General features: G+C 36.8%; 2 protein-coding genes across 19 annotated transcripts in view; one reads left to right on the top strand and one right to left on the bottom strand.

Moving 5' to 3' along the window:
• The window catches only part of RtGEF (Rho-type guanine nucleotide exchange factor), a 318924-nt gene that overhangs the window by 25602 nt on the left and 280028 nt on the right, over positions 1–13294 (top strand). The window lies entirely within an intron of this gene.
• The window catches only part of LOC136843310 (PDZ and LIM domain protein 1-like), a 127463-nt gene that overhangs the window by 33843 nt on the left and 80326 nt on the right, over positions 1–13294 (bottom strand). The gene's annotated exons all lie outside the window — the stretch shown is intronic.

The raw sequence follows: 13294 nt of genomic DNA, 5'->3' as shown, positions 1-13294 counted from the left end.
CAGCATATGACCGTGATGGAGCATTTATTCTTCCGTGTTTATTGTCAGAAGGTGGGCTTATTAACATGTGTCACATCTCACCCTTCAGTGAACGGCTAAATCGAATGGTTCTTTGCTTCTGGTCATATTTTAAAACACGGGATGAAAATAATATTTTCAGTCCTTGTTATACAAGGGGAAAGATTTCACAGAAATAAATGGTGGGAGGAAGTTTGTCGTGGTTCCTAGAGTCCACTACATTTCAGTCATACTTCGTAAGAAAATACCCCTTGACTAATATATCATGGGCGGAAATAAAACTCTTATCAAGTAAGATGCAGAATTGTCTTTGTACACCATCAGCCAAGCATATAATGATAATGAGTCCGTACTTTGACAGAACCTCGTAATAAATCGTAATTCTCTTCAGTGTCAGTCATGATCCATGAGATAATATTACCTTTAGCCAGATGGGAACGTCATAATGTCAACCATATCCCTATCTGACGATTGCTTGTAAGGTATCCTCCTTGTCAGATGAAAAGAAAATGTTGTCGAGTTTTATAATGGCGTAATAGAGCACTGATGTTCGTCTAAAAAAAAAAATATTGTTTCTCTTATCATATTTTCCATAAGTTTAATTTAATGCCGTCAGTTCACCTCTCACGGTGCAATGTAGTCATTTCTTTAGGTTCTCTGCAGCGTTTCCTCCACCCCTAGCAGCAACCCTTTTCATTCTTTTTAACTGTACCTCCAACCATATTCTCCTTCTTCCATCTTACTTTCCACTCTCTCCTAACAATTGCTATGTGCATCTGCGAGGTTCCCCTTCTTTTGCAACTTTGGAACCTTTATACTCTCTGTTTCCCTTTCAGCGCTGAATGACCTCATAGGTCCCAGGGCTTGGCCTTTAACCTAAATTTTATATTCCATTCCATTCCATAATTGTAATCATTCTCGTCTCTACGTGATATCCACCCTGATTTTAAAAGTATATTTTGATATCATGTTGGAAAAGGTTTCTCGGAACCCTGCATCCATTAAAAAAAAAAAAGTGTTGTTGGGGGGGGGGGGCGACTTCAGTGGCATAAATTCGACCACTGAAGGACATATGCTACATTTTTCTTCTTTTCCGCCTTGAGGCATATTTGTAGTCATTCAGTAAATTTCCAACCTGAGTTTTTTTTTATAAATATTATTGCTAGTCGTTGATGTTCTTGTTGTTTTTTTTTGCTGTTATTGTTGTTTTAGGAAGTTGAATCCTGAAAAAGAATGTTGTACATTGAAGTACTGACTTTAATATCCTTGTTGTTGCCTTTATTAACGATTGTTCTGATGCTTCTAGAATCTAAACTATTCATCAAATACTGTATATACATAAATAAATCTCAATAAGATATAATGCATCGGACATCCAGACGGGAAACGTTTATCATTAATGTTCACATTTTTATAATAAATGTTCATATTTTATTAGTGTAAGAATTTTCTGTTTGCATGGTACTATTATAATGTAAGTAAAGAGTAAATACCCACTGGCAGAGAAAGAGAGAGAGAGAGAGAGAGAGAGAGAGAGAGAGAGAGAGAGAGAGAGAGAGAGAGAGAGAGAGGCAACAGTATGAAAGAAGAATATGCCAAGGACAGTATCTAATTAGACACCTAAGTGGAAAGAAATTTGTGCATATGTGTATGAGATTATGAGTCATACGCCAAGTGACGGTTTCTCCAGGAATAGAAAACTAAAACATGGATGCCAGGAAACATACAAACACACGTAAATATTACGTGGATTATCGACGCTGCGGGGATAGCTGAAGACTCCATGCCAATCTTTAACGATGCTAATTGTGGTCTTTTGTTGAAATTGTTTTGGCACAAAATACTTTGTTTTGATACGAAGAGCTTAATTGGACTCAGAGAATGACTGGCAGAAGGCCTAAAATATCTGTGAAAGATGAAAATGTAAATGTCTTTAGTATTGTTTATGTTTAAATTTTATTTTATTTGTTTTTCTAATAGGAAAAGGCCACAAGGAAATTATTTAATCTTAAGTAGCTCCGCATAACGAGCCGGATTATTGCAGTCTCTTACAGTGATATACCTTCTCCTTATGGTTAGGTTTGATTAGGGTGACACTCGTTTTGGTAAGAGATTTCTTGGTGATTTTGATTAGATTGTATACTCGAGTTTGTCAGACAATTAATAAAATGGATTCTTTTTGAGATTTCAAGTTGTCGCATGCCCAACCTCTGACTGAGAAATTTTTTAATTGCAATATATATGATTAAAAAGCTTTTTTTTTTATTCATTACAAGTTTCTTACAAGTTTCATGGAGAGTTTAGCTACAGAACATCATTGAATTGTTATGTCATTGTCAGTTACTGTCAGGTTTCTTGAGAGATCTGGTCCTGCCGAATTTGTAGGTCAGATACTTATTCCTGGCCATAATGTAATGGCAGTCTTTCTTGGACGACTTCGACTTTTGGTGGTGAGGAGATCCTCTCCCCCTCCCTTCCCACCCTTTGTGATGTTATAGTTTCAAATGTCTCAACTTACTGGCTCCCATAATTTTTTTTGAATGAACGTTGAACTTTTGGCCACACGAAGCAAGTTCCTTTATCACCCTGAATTTCATTCTTGGGAGTCAAAATGATTGCGAGCGCTTGCTAATTTTCTCCAATCTTGTAAATTAGAATAACTGTGAGCCGTGAAATCGTACGCTTTGATAAGCCACTGTATAGGAGAGAATGTGGAAACCACAGGTGTCTGATGGGTGCAAGTGCGGATCAGTAGAGGTGGAATGTGCATCCACATTGCCTTTTGCTGATGCTGTTACATCTCAGGTTTTTAGTCTTTTTCACCTCCCGATTGGTCATACACAACAGATGGGAGAAATCTTTTTAACGTCCTGCGTAAACAACGGGACCAAAATATGTGAAACGCTACTTCGTCAGATGGAAATCATTTAAATCCGATTGAGAAATTGTTAAATCCTATTTAATTCATTTTAAAGGTGTGAAATCCCACTCACTAATTTTGGAGGTGTTAAATCCTACTTTACTATTTTAGCAGCGTTAAATCGTACTTTTTTATTCAAATGTAAGCGAGTTGCAAACTACGAAGTGTTATACAGCTTTTCTTTGTTAAAAGCGGATTTTCACACACTTTTTAATACCAAAATCCCATTTCTCAGGCGAGTCGACGAGACCAAATTATAGAGGCCAGCTCAGCTAGGTTGCCCTTAGTTGTTTTCCTTATACCAGCATTTCATATGGTCGACTGTCACCCTATAACTGCAATGAAATGTTTTCAAGAAACTGTTCTCTTTGTAATTCCTATTGAGACTAAAGTATTTTGATGTAAACGCCATCCATATGTTTACCTTCTACACCAAATTAAAAACTAAACCTTTGTTACAGGGAATTTGTGAAATGAGCAACTCACTTCGGAACATTTGATCCCCGATGGCTAGTACTAAACAAAGCGAAACAGTGATTCCTCTACACTGTTTCGCCGTGTTTAGTACTATACTCCGGCTACAAAAGGTTGAGACTCGAAGTTGATTAGCACGGCTGCTATATTTTTCTTAAACCCGTTCAAACTTTTCAGGAGAAAGGGTGACCATTTGGAAGATTTGGCATTTTTGTTGAGCGGCGCTGCCATTTCCTCGTGTATAGATGATTGAACGAAGTCACCGCGGGTCACGATAATTAGAGGATTGTCTGTCTCATCCTCCATTCGTCAGTACAAAAGCAAAACGAAAAGATCATTATACTTGGACCGTGCTGTGCCTTTTTCAATTTGCTCAATACAAAACTTAAATTTAAAGTGTATATATATATATATATATATATATATATATATATATATATATATATATATATATATATATATATATACAAACATTTTATGTATATAAGTAAATACGTTAGGCTAACATATATGCATGCGTAAACATCTAATACATTACTTAAAAACGAGGTCACTTGTAAGTAAAAACAAACAGCTGGACTGTACTCTCGAATATGTCCATTCTCAAGATTAACCTTATCCTCGAGATTAATCCTGAAAGTGTATCTTTTTGGATTAGGATTAAATACCTCCTTCGGAAAAATGGGAAACGAAATGCATTTCGTCGTGTTTAGTACTAACCCCTGGGGGATCAAAGTCCCGAAGTGCATTTGACCCCCCAGGGGCTAGTACTAAACACGGTGTATCAGTGTAGATGAATCCCTGTTTCACCGTGTTTAGTACTAGCCCTTGGGGATCAAATGTTCCTAAGCGAATTGGTCATTTTACAAATTTGGTAGGGATTTCGTGAAATCCCTGATTTCACATATTCCCTGTAACAACCGTGAGGCAGGTTGTATCTCAGTCCTGACCAACGTAATGTGTTCTTCGCTTTCATGAAGGTGTCATGGGAATGGGAAGCTGTACAGATTTTCAGTAGTTTTCATTTTATACTCATGTCATTACAAGACTATTTTTCCTTTTACCTTGGAAACTATGTTGCGCCATAAAGAAGACCAACATGTATTTGGTCCCAGGAGAAATTAGTGTAAAATTTACTTATATATATATATACAGTATATATATATATATATATATATATATATATATATATATATATATATATATATATATATATATATATATATATATATGGTTTTCGATTGATCCTTTTCATTGATACGATATATGATTCGTCAACTAAACTGGTTATCTCAATATTCATTTGTAGCTTCGAATGCCCCCTTTTTTTCTTTTTCTTCTTTTTCTTTGCATTTATGATGTGACATTACTCCTTTTTACGTGTTTTCTATTCGGTTGGCCTGTTATGATTAGAATTGCGTCATCGGAGAGCCCCAGTAGGAAGGCATAGGCTATATGCCAAGCCTTGGAGTTGCGGGGGCTTGTGGATTGCGTTTGAAGGAGCCAAAGATACATTTGACACTGATACATTTACTGATATCCAGCACGTTCTAAGCGTGTCTCTTTTAAACTACGTCGTATTTCAACGTCTTTCGTCTTATTTAGCGGGTTTTGATGTTTCTTGTGAAATCGTGGAATTAGAGAGTTTGATGTTTACTCATGATTACCTGTGATTATTCTTGTGTTTCATTATTGTGACCCGGGAAATATTCGGTACCAGTTCCCCAACCTTCACCAGGTCTTTTCTGTATGTGAAGGTAGTAAGCAGTCAGCCAAGTAATTCATTGCTGGTAATGTACTGAGATACTGAATGAGAAATTAAAGCAAACTGGTGTGTTTATATTTTTTACATTTGTCATTAGCCAATCCTAACATTACTTTTTGGCATAATGTATGCTATGTGGCACAGTGGTATTTTTAAAACGTGAATGAATATGTATATATATATATATATATATATATATATATATATATATATATATATATATATATATATATATATATGTGTATATATGTGTGTGTGCGTGTTTGTATGGTTATATTTGTGTAAGAATGGAACCTGTTGACGTGTATATGTATTGTAATTTGGAGTAAATGTTTCAGATGATATTGCCTGAGAGAAGAGGTGAGTCATACAGTAGGTTAACTAAGGAAGGGATTTTGGCATATGAAGAAAAGTACGAAGCCTCAGAGTGTACATGGAAGCTAAGGTAGGGATAGATGAAGGGATTGTTAAGCCACCTCTGAGCCGTTATGATTAACTGTTTGCTTAATATGTATAAATAAGAAGAATTGAAATGGTGAGAACATGACACTCCTAAACCCATCATTTAAGAATTTACTAATATCACCATTATTGGCATACATTGAGAAACCATCTACAAAAATTTGACAGTCCTGTTATCGTGATTGACAATGGACACTTCTCTCGAGTAACAGCACCTCATGTAACTCTCTCTCTCTCTCTCTCTCTCTCTCTCTCTCTCTCTCTCTCTCTCTCTCCACTAAACCTCTTGTTTTCCCATCCTGCAATTTACTGGCTGTACTGTATATCCTCTTCCTGACCTCATATACTCTGCCACGTCCTTGTCTTTGACTCTTCCCTTTTAACACATTTTCTCCTTATGTACCCTTCTTCCTCCTTTTTATCAAACTCGGTTGTCTTAACTACACATACAGCTATATTTACACCATTTTTTCTCTAACCTAAAGTTCTTTCTCTATCTTAACTTTTGCTTCAATAGAATAGTGATCACATGCCTTCAGCCGCTCTTCATTTCACGGTTACATCCATCAGTTACATCCATTAGTCTTTCGTGTACTCTGTACTAGTGCGCAATCTAACACATTTTTATTCTTCATTTTTTCTTTCCGTAAGTATGTGCCCCTATTCTTTGATACCATGTATGTCCAAGAGTGAGGCCCCTTCCCGAACACCTGATCACAAGCCTTTTCCAATTTTGCATTGGGTTTAAATAGGAATTGTTTTTCTTAATGCTTTATCTTTTCTACTTTTCTGCGTCTCTTCATCATTATATCTTGAGCTCTTCTGTGCTGCTCCCACCTCAGCCATGTTTCCTTTCTTTGGTTTTCCCTCGACAGTGTCGTATGTCTGGTACGCAACCATGTTCATGGTTCAGACCATTACCAGTTTTATTTACTTTTTTTTTGGTACTCTCTTGAGGATTCTAATGTAGGTAACCCAGCTTTTGTGGGGAACTCTTGGCAGGAGAGACGAGACAAACTGGGTTATGTAATTGCAACTCTGTAAAGGTGATCACGATAATGTTGTTTTTGCTGATACTGTTTCTCATGCGTATGTGATGATGATGAATAGTGATGATGGTGACAATTATGACAAAGAGGCTACAGCCCTATTTCTCTAGACTAACTTTTCCGGTATAGTTCTTAGATTCTATTTTGCAAGGGTATATTGAATTGACTTCGGAATTTAATTGTGAAAGTATTACATCTTCCGTGGTTTATACTACTATTTAAAGTATTCTTAGACCCAGTTTCAGTTCACTATTTTCATTAACATTGCTTCCAAAGTTTTCACTTAATTTTTTCTCAAGAGAGCCTGTAATTTTGAAGTTACTTCATCAGCGAGAACTTTGGTTTCAGTTCCCGACAAATTTAGGCACACGTTAACCCCCTTACGGCTCTTTTGATCCAAGTAGTGCATTAAGTATTCGGTAGTTAGCCGCTGCCTGAGTGTGAGGACTTGGGACCAGCAACCTCTTCTCAAAATGCTTGGTGACAAGTGAAAGGCTAATTTATTCATTTTGTGGACCGTTCCCTTTATGAATGGATTGGTGACGTTATCCCATCGATGTTAATTCAAAACTTCTGGTAATCAGCAGTTCATTTCCTGTGTATGTTTGTTTTTATGCAACAAGTATACATTCCAAGGTTGCCGACTGCCCTAGAACAAGAGCCCGTGCCAGCATAAGGCTAACTTAATCTAAAACAGACGAACGTACAGTATTTGGAGATTTTTTATACCACTCACCGGGAAAAGATTGCGTTATTTCATTTCCTGAATTCTTAAGGACTGAAAGCAATTAGCATGAGCTTCAGAAGGAGTGACTGATTTATCATTTATGGGATCCACAAACAACCATTTACGAGAGGCTCTTCGCTTTGAGTTAGTGTGCTTTAGTGTCTGAAATCACTGGAACATCGTAGGCAACAGCATCATGTACCACTCCTTACTACCACTTCGGTGGCTGTTGATCACTTTTTGGAGCTGCTCTGTTAGGGAAAATAGCGTATGAAAAAATTATATATGTATACACCACATACAGTACATATATAATTTATATATACATATATATATATATATATGTGTGTGTGTATATATATATAAGTATATATATATATATATGTGTGTGTGTGTGTGTGTGTGTATAATATATACATATATATATTATATACAGTAGGTTGTTGTTATGATGGAGAGGGGGCTATGGGGATAGCAACTTCGTCCCATAAGTCTGAAAGAGAGCCGAAAGGTTATCAGCTTATGTAGCAACCCACTATCGGGAAATTGTTATAGCTGTATATGTATATATATATATATATATATATATATATATATATATATATATATATATATATATACACAGTATATGTAATATATGTGTATATATATGTATATATACATGTATATAGATATATATATATATATACATATATATATATATATATATATATATATATGTATATATACATGTATATATATATATATATATATATATATATATATATATATATATATATGTATATATATATATATAGAGCTATAACAATTTCCCGATAGTGGGTTGCTACATGAGCTGATAACCTTTCGGCTCTCTTCAGCACCTATGGGATGAAGTTGCTCTCCCCATGCCGCCTCTCCAGCATAACAGCAACTTACAGCAGTCGACTGTTGTAGTCATCGGGTATATAATTCATTGTTTAGGTCAGCAGGGATACGATGGGTTTTCAGGAAAAAGGCTAAAATGTCCTTGTCTATGTGTGTCATGTTACGTATTTTTACATTGTTGGAAACTGCCGGGTGTGACTCGCATACAGACATTGTTCGAAACTGCCCAGGTGTGATATCGCACACACCTGTTTGTATAATAACTCAATTACCCTCTCGCACCTGTAAAAATGTGCTCAGTCCTTTTCCACATTTTTTGTGTATTTGAGAATGGTATAATATATACTTAAAATAATTAAACATGACCATGATTATTAGTTTTATATTTGACTGTTGTTTTTCTTTAGTAGTTTGAACAGCTACTGAGCAGCTATATGAAACTTTCACATGGCTGGCCCGGAGAATTTGTTCATAAACGAGTTTGAGAATTTGAAGCCTAATGAAGTTGGGCAGCAGAAAGCAATGCATTGCAATGCACCCTGGGTTCGAAGCACCTTTGCCATAAACCTTACTGCGTGCTAGGTGCACGTAGTTTCTGCCCCAGTTCTCGACCGGCCAGTTATGTTAGGAATGTAGTTTATGACTAACTTTTTTAATTCGAAATTTCAAGTTTTTCCTATCACGTACTTAGGAGCTGAAGAAACGGAGAGCGAGCTTGGCAAGATAAGAGAATGGGAGGGTAAACAAATTGCTATTAAAAAAAATAACGTGTTGTGTGCTAAATAGTTCTGACGTTGAGGCTTAACTGTGTGGGAGTCTCTTTTTTCTTGCATAAAACTGTTTTTCTTTGTTGTTTTTCTTCGAAGATGTCCTTTTCCAGGGAATGATCGCTTTTTTAAGAAAAAAAAAAGCTAATTAAGAAGAAGAAGAGGTACTTAAGGCTGGTGTAAGAGAAGGAAGGGAAGGGGGACACGGTGGCTTGGTCATGTGTGCATAGCAAGTCTGAAAATACCCGAGACATTATTTGGCACCGGGCGCTCGGAAGACAACCCACTTATGCCGCCACCACCCATTAGCTTGTTGGGCAGAAATGCCCCGTCACCCTCCCAGTGTATACTCTCATCAACGAAGGGGAATAGGGAAAATGATTTTAGCTGTAATCGTCAGGTTCCTGTAAAATGGAACGAATAGACTCGTCGTACGCCTTCACATATACTCGTACAGGAACACTGCATATGATCTGTGAAAATTATGTGTGCGTAAGCGCAAATACATACACCGTTGCATGCACAGGTCCGTGCGCACACATACAGACACGCAGTCATCGTCTCTCTCTCTCTCTCTCTCTCTCTCTCTCTCTCTCTCTCTCTCTCTCTCTCTCTCTCTCCGCCTCTTCCCCTCCCCTGTTTTCTGCGAAAAATTTTGGCGATGGAAGGTGGCGGAAGTTGATATACTCAGAGCATATAGTCTCGTAAGTGTATTTGGCTGGGACTGAAGCCCCACTTTTTATATGTGAATTTTATTTTAGCTTGTTTACAGTATGTGGGATGTTTGGCTGTAATATATAGTGTGCTTAGAGAATGAAAGGAAAATGAGCATGCGTGTATGTATATACATACATATATATGTATGTATGGATGTATATATATATATATATATATATATATATATATATATATATATATATATATATATATGTGTGTGTGTGTGTGTGTGTGTGTGTGTGCGTGTATATTCGTGTATATATATATAATATATATATATTATATATGTGTGTGTGTATATTCGTGTATATATATATATAATATATATATATATATATATATATATATATATATATATATAGACAGATAGATAGATAGGTAGATAGATAGATAGATATATGCATGTGTGTTTACATGTAGCGGTTGTATCCGTACAGGAACATATAAACGTGTGAGTGGTTACTGTATATATTTCCACACACACACGCATATGTCCACGTCCTCATGTATTAAATTCATGAGTTAACATATGTGTCACGTGAAGGTGGTCACGTGACCAAGTAGTGTGCCAGTGATTCATTCTGTAGGAAAAAAAATCATTTAATGTTCTGGGATTTCCAACTTGCTTAATTTTGGCAAGGGAGGGAATACGAAACGTGTGGGAGACATTCGGATGAAGTAGAATTTTCAAGATATCTCGATGTTTCGAAGACAAGAAAAGAAATTTTACCGGAGGATCAGCCATTTAATATCCACCATAGTTATCTAATTTTTTATGGTTTTATGCCTCAATCTATCATGGTTTTCACTTGAAACTTAACCAGGAATGATTTAACAAGAGCTCTTTGATGAATTAGCCAAAATGATAATCGGAGATGATCTAGCTCACTTGCCTCCGGTTTAATGATATAACTCTCTCTCTCTCTCTCTCTCTCTCTCTCTCTCTCTCTCTCTCTCTCTCTCTCTCTCTCTCTCTCTCATTTTGTAATTTTATGACATTCTACCCTTTGGTAAGAGATCCCCCATGTTTTCCCACCATTGTGTCTCTCTCTCTCTCTCTCTCTCTCTCTCTCTCTCTCTCTCTCTCTCTCTCTCTCTCTAATGCACATGATATCGTGTCCAAATTGCAAGGAGGTGTGAGAGTCGAGAGAATGGAAGCAGAGGGTTATTGAGGTAGTTTAGTGGTTGGCAGCGTAGGTGCCCTTTCTTGCACCGGGGTAAAGGATTTGGAAGAGTGCCACGGCTGCCAAGAACGCGCTCTTGAATGTGTGTGTGTGAGAGAGAGAGAGAGAGAGAGAGAGAGAGAGAGAGAGACAGACAGACAGACAGACAGACAGACAGAGGGAGAGAGGCCCACCCACTCACTCAAACTATTTCTACGATACGAGGAGAAGGGGATCGGTTTCAGAATGTGACGATGCTTCGTAAAGGGAGAATTCGTTTGTTTGCCTTTTTGTTGGTTATTGAAGTGTTTACTCATGCGTTCTTTGTTATTTATCTTACTCATTTGATCATATATATATATATACATATATATACACATATATATAGTATGTATGTATGTATTTGTACATATGTACACACATACATATATGTATGTAAATATATAATTCTCAACATTGTTTTCCTTGTTAGTGGTTGGCTCGTAAGAAAAAACTTAGCTGTCACTACAGCATTCGTACTTTCACGGCTGAATCATGGATGAAACGCAGAAGACTCACCAACAGCGCATCCAACCCCCAAACACTCATGACGTCATTCATCTTTTTTTTTCACACATTTTCGAGCGTGTGTGTATGTGTTAGTCAAAGTGTAAATGTAGCAGTAGTCGTTGTGTTTTTGGGTTTGTAGCCGAGTGAAAATTTGTGTTTATATTTTCCTGAGTTTCTAAGCCTTCACGTTAATGTTTCGCAAGAAGGCTGGCACGCAAGCGAAGTAAATCCTTAGCCTCATTCCACGTTATCTAGCATCGGTTGCGCGATATTGTGTTGGCACCAATGTTTTAAATAAAATGTAGTGGCAGTTGATTACTTTACAGTGTCGATATGGAAGAATTTTCCAATTTTCTTGTCAGAAAGTTTTGCTTAAAATATTGATAAAAAGGGTTTTGGAAATTTTAAGCAAAATACTTCTGCGTTCATGATTTACTGACTTTATGCAATTAAAGTGACCTTTTCAGTGAATTTTGAATGCCATTATGACATGCTTTTCTTTATTTTTTTTTTAATTCAAAAGGCAGTGGCTTAGGTAACCCAGCTTTCTTGTGCACCTCAGGTCCCAAGAATATTAATAAATGAAAAAAGGTTACGGTTCAACTTATTTTTAAAGAATGAAAGGCCATAACATTCACACAAAACAGTCAGGCGCTGTACCATACAGTGCCGAGACTAATGTTTTTGGCAGGATTATTGTGGAAAAAGGTTGCCTGGCGGCTGGTTATGACGAAGTTACCTGAGAAACGTGAACTTTCTCCCAGACTTCAGCCAAAAAAATAACAACCCTTAGAAAAAAAATAATAGAAAAGCCACTTTGCCAAAGAAAAACAAAATCACCACTTTGCGGCGGGGAGAAAGAAAAAGAGAAGAAACGTCCTGGGAAAAATATATTGATTTTGCTGAATTGCTTTCGACTGTTCTCTCAGGAGTAAGTTAAAAGATGCAGGCCCTCAAACAGAAACGAATAAGGCCGACATAACATTAAATGATAAAGGAAAGAAGATTCAGCATCTTGAAAGTACATCTCGTTTTCAGAAAGCAGATTTAGCAATTTACAGTGCGATGTACCTTCCAGACTAATCTGAAGTAACTTAAACACCCAAAATGTCGTTAGAAATGAGAGTTTTCCCAAAGTATTCCAGGAGAAGTACCTAAGATCTGGACGGGAATGGAGAGAGGCAAGTTTCTTGTTTCCCAGGTACAGTGGCTGCCCGTTTATCTAAGTAACCGAATCCCCCTTCATATATAAATCAAAAGCTGTTAGAAAAGGAAGAAAAGCATGAGAATTTAAGGGAACAGTAAATGATATTAGTCATAAAGTTCAATTTCATATAGAAATTTACGGCGGTATCACTAATTTCGTCATCTAATGCTCATATATCTTATGTCTATGCGTTTATACTTGTGCATTCTAGTATTACTTAGTGTTAATTAGGCTGTTAAAATATTAGATTCGTCAACTCTCATACAAAGGTAATCAACAAAAGCCTCCTCCAGTAAATAAGAAATGGTAATTCTACTTCAGATAAACTGTCAGTGGACCCAGCGGGTGGTATAGGTGAACCATGGGGAATTTGGGTAGCATTCTATGCCCTCGGGTCATTTACGAAAATAGACCCTAAAAGTTGCTTTCTGAATTTAATGCTGGATAAAGATTCCCTACCTTATCATGGGCCGTCTTTGTATTCTTTATTTGTAGCTCTCTCTCTCTCTCTCTCTCTCTCTCTCTCTCTCTCTCTCTCTCTCTCTCTCTCTCTCTCTCTCTCTCACTACTGTTACATAAACAGAATACCCAACACAAGACGTCCCGTTT

This window comes from Macrobrachium rosenbergii, chromosome 11, assembly GCF_040412425.1.
Source record: "Macrobrachium rosenbergii isolate ZJJX-2024 chromosome 11, ASM4041242v1, whole genome shotgun sequence".
NCBI lineage: Eukaryota > Metazoa > Arthropoda > Malacostraca > Decapoda > Palaemonidae > Macrobrachium > Macrobrachium rosenbergii.
This window is presented reverse-complemented; position numbering and strand designations above follow the sequence as displayed.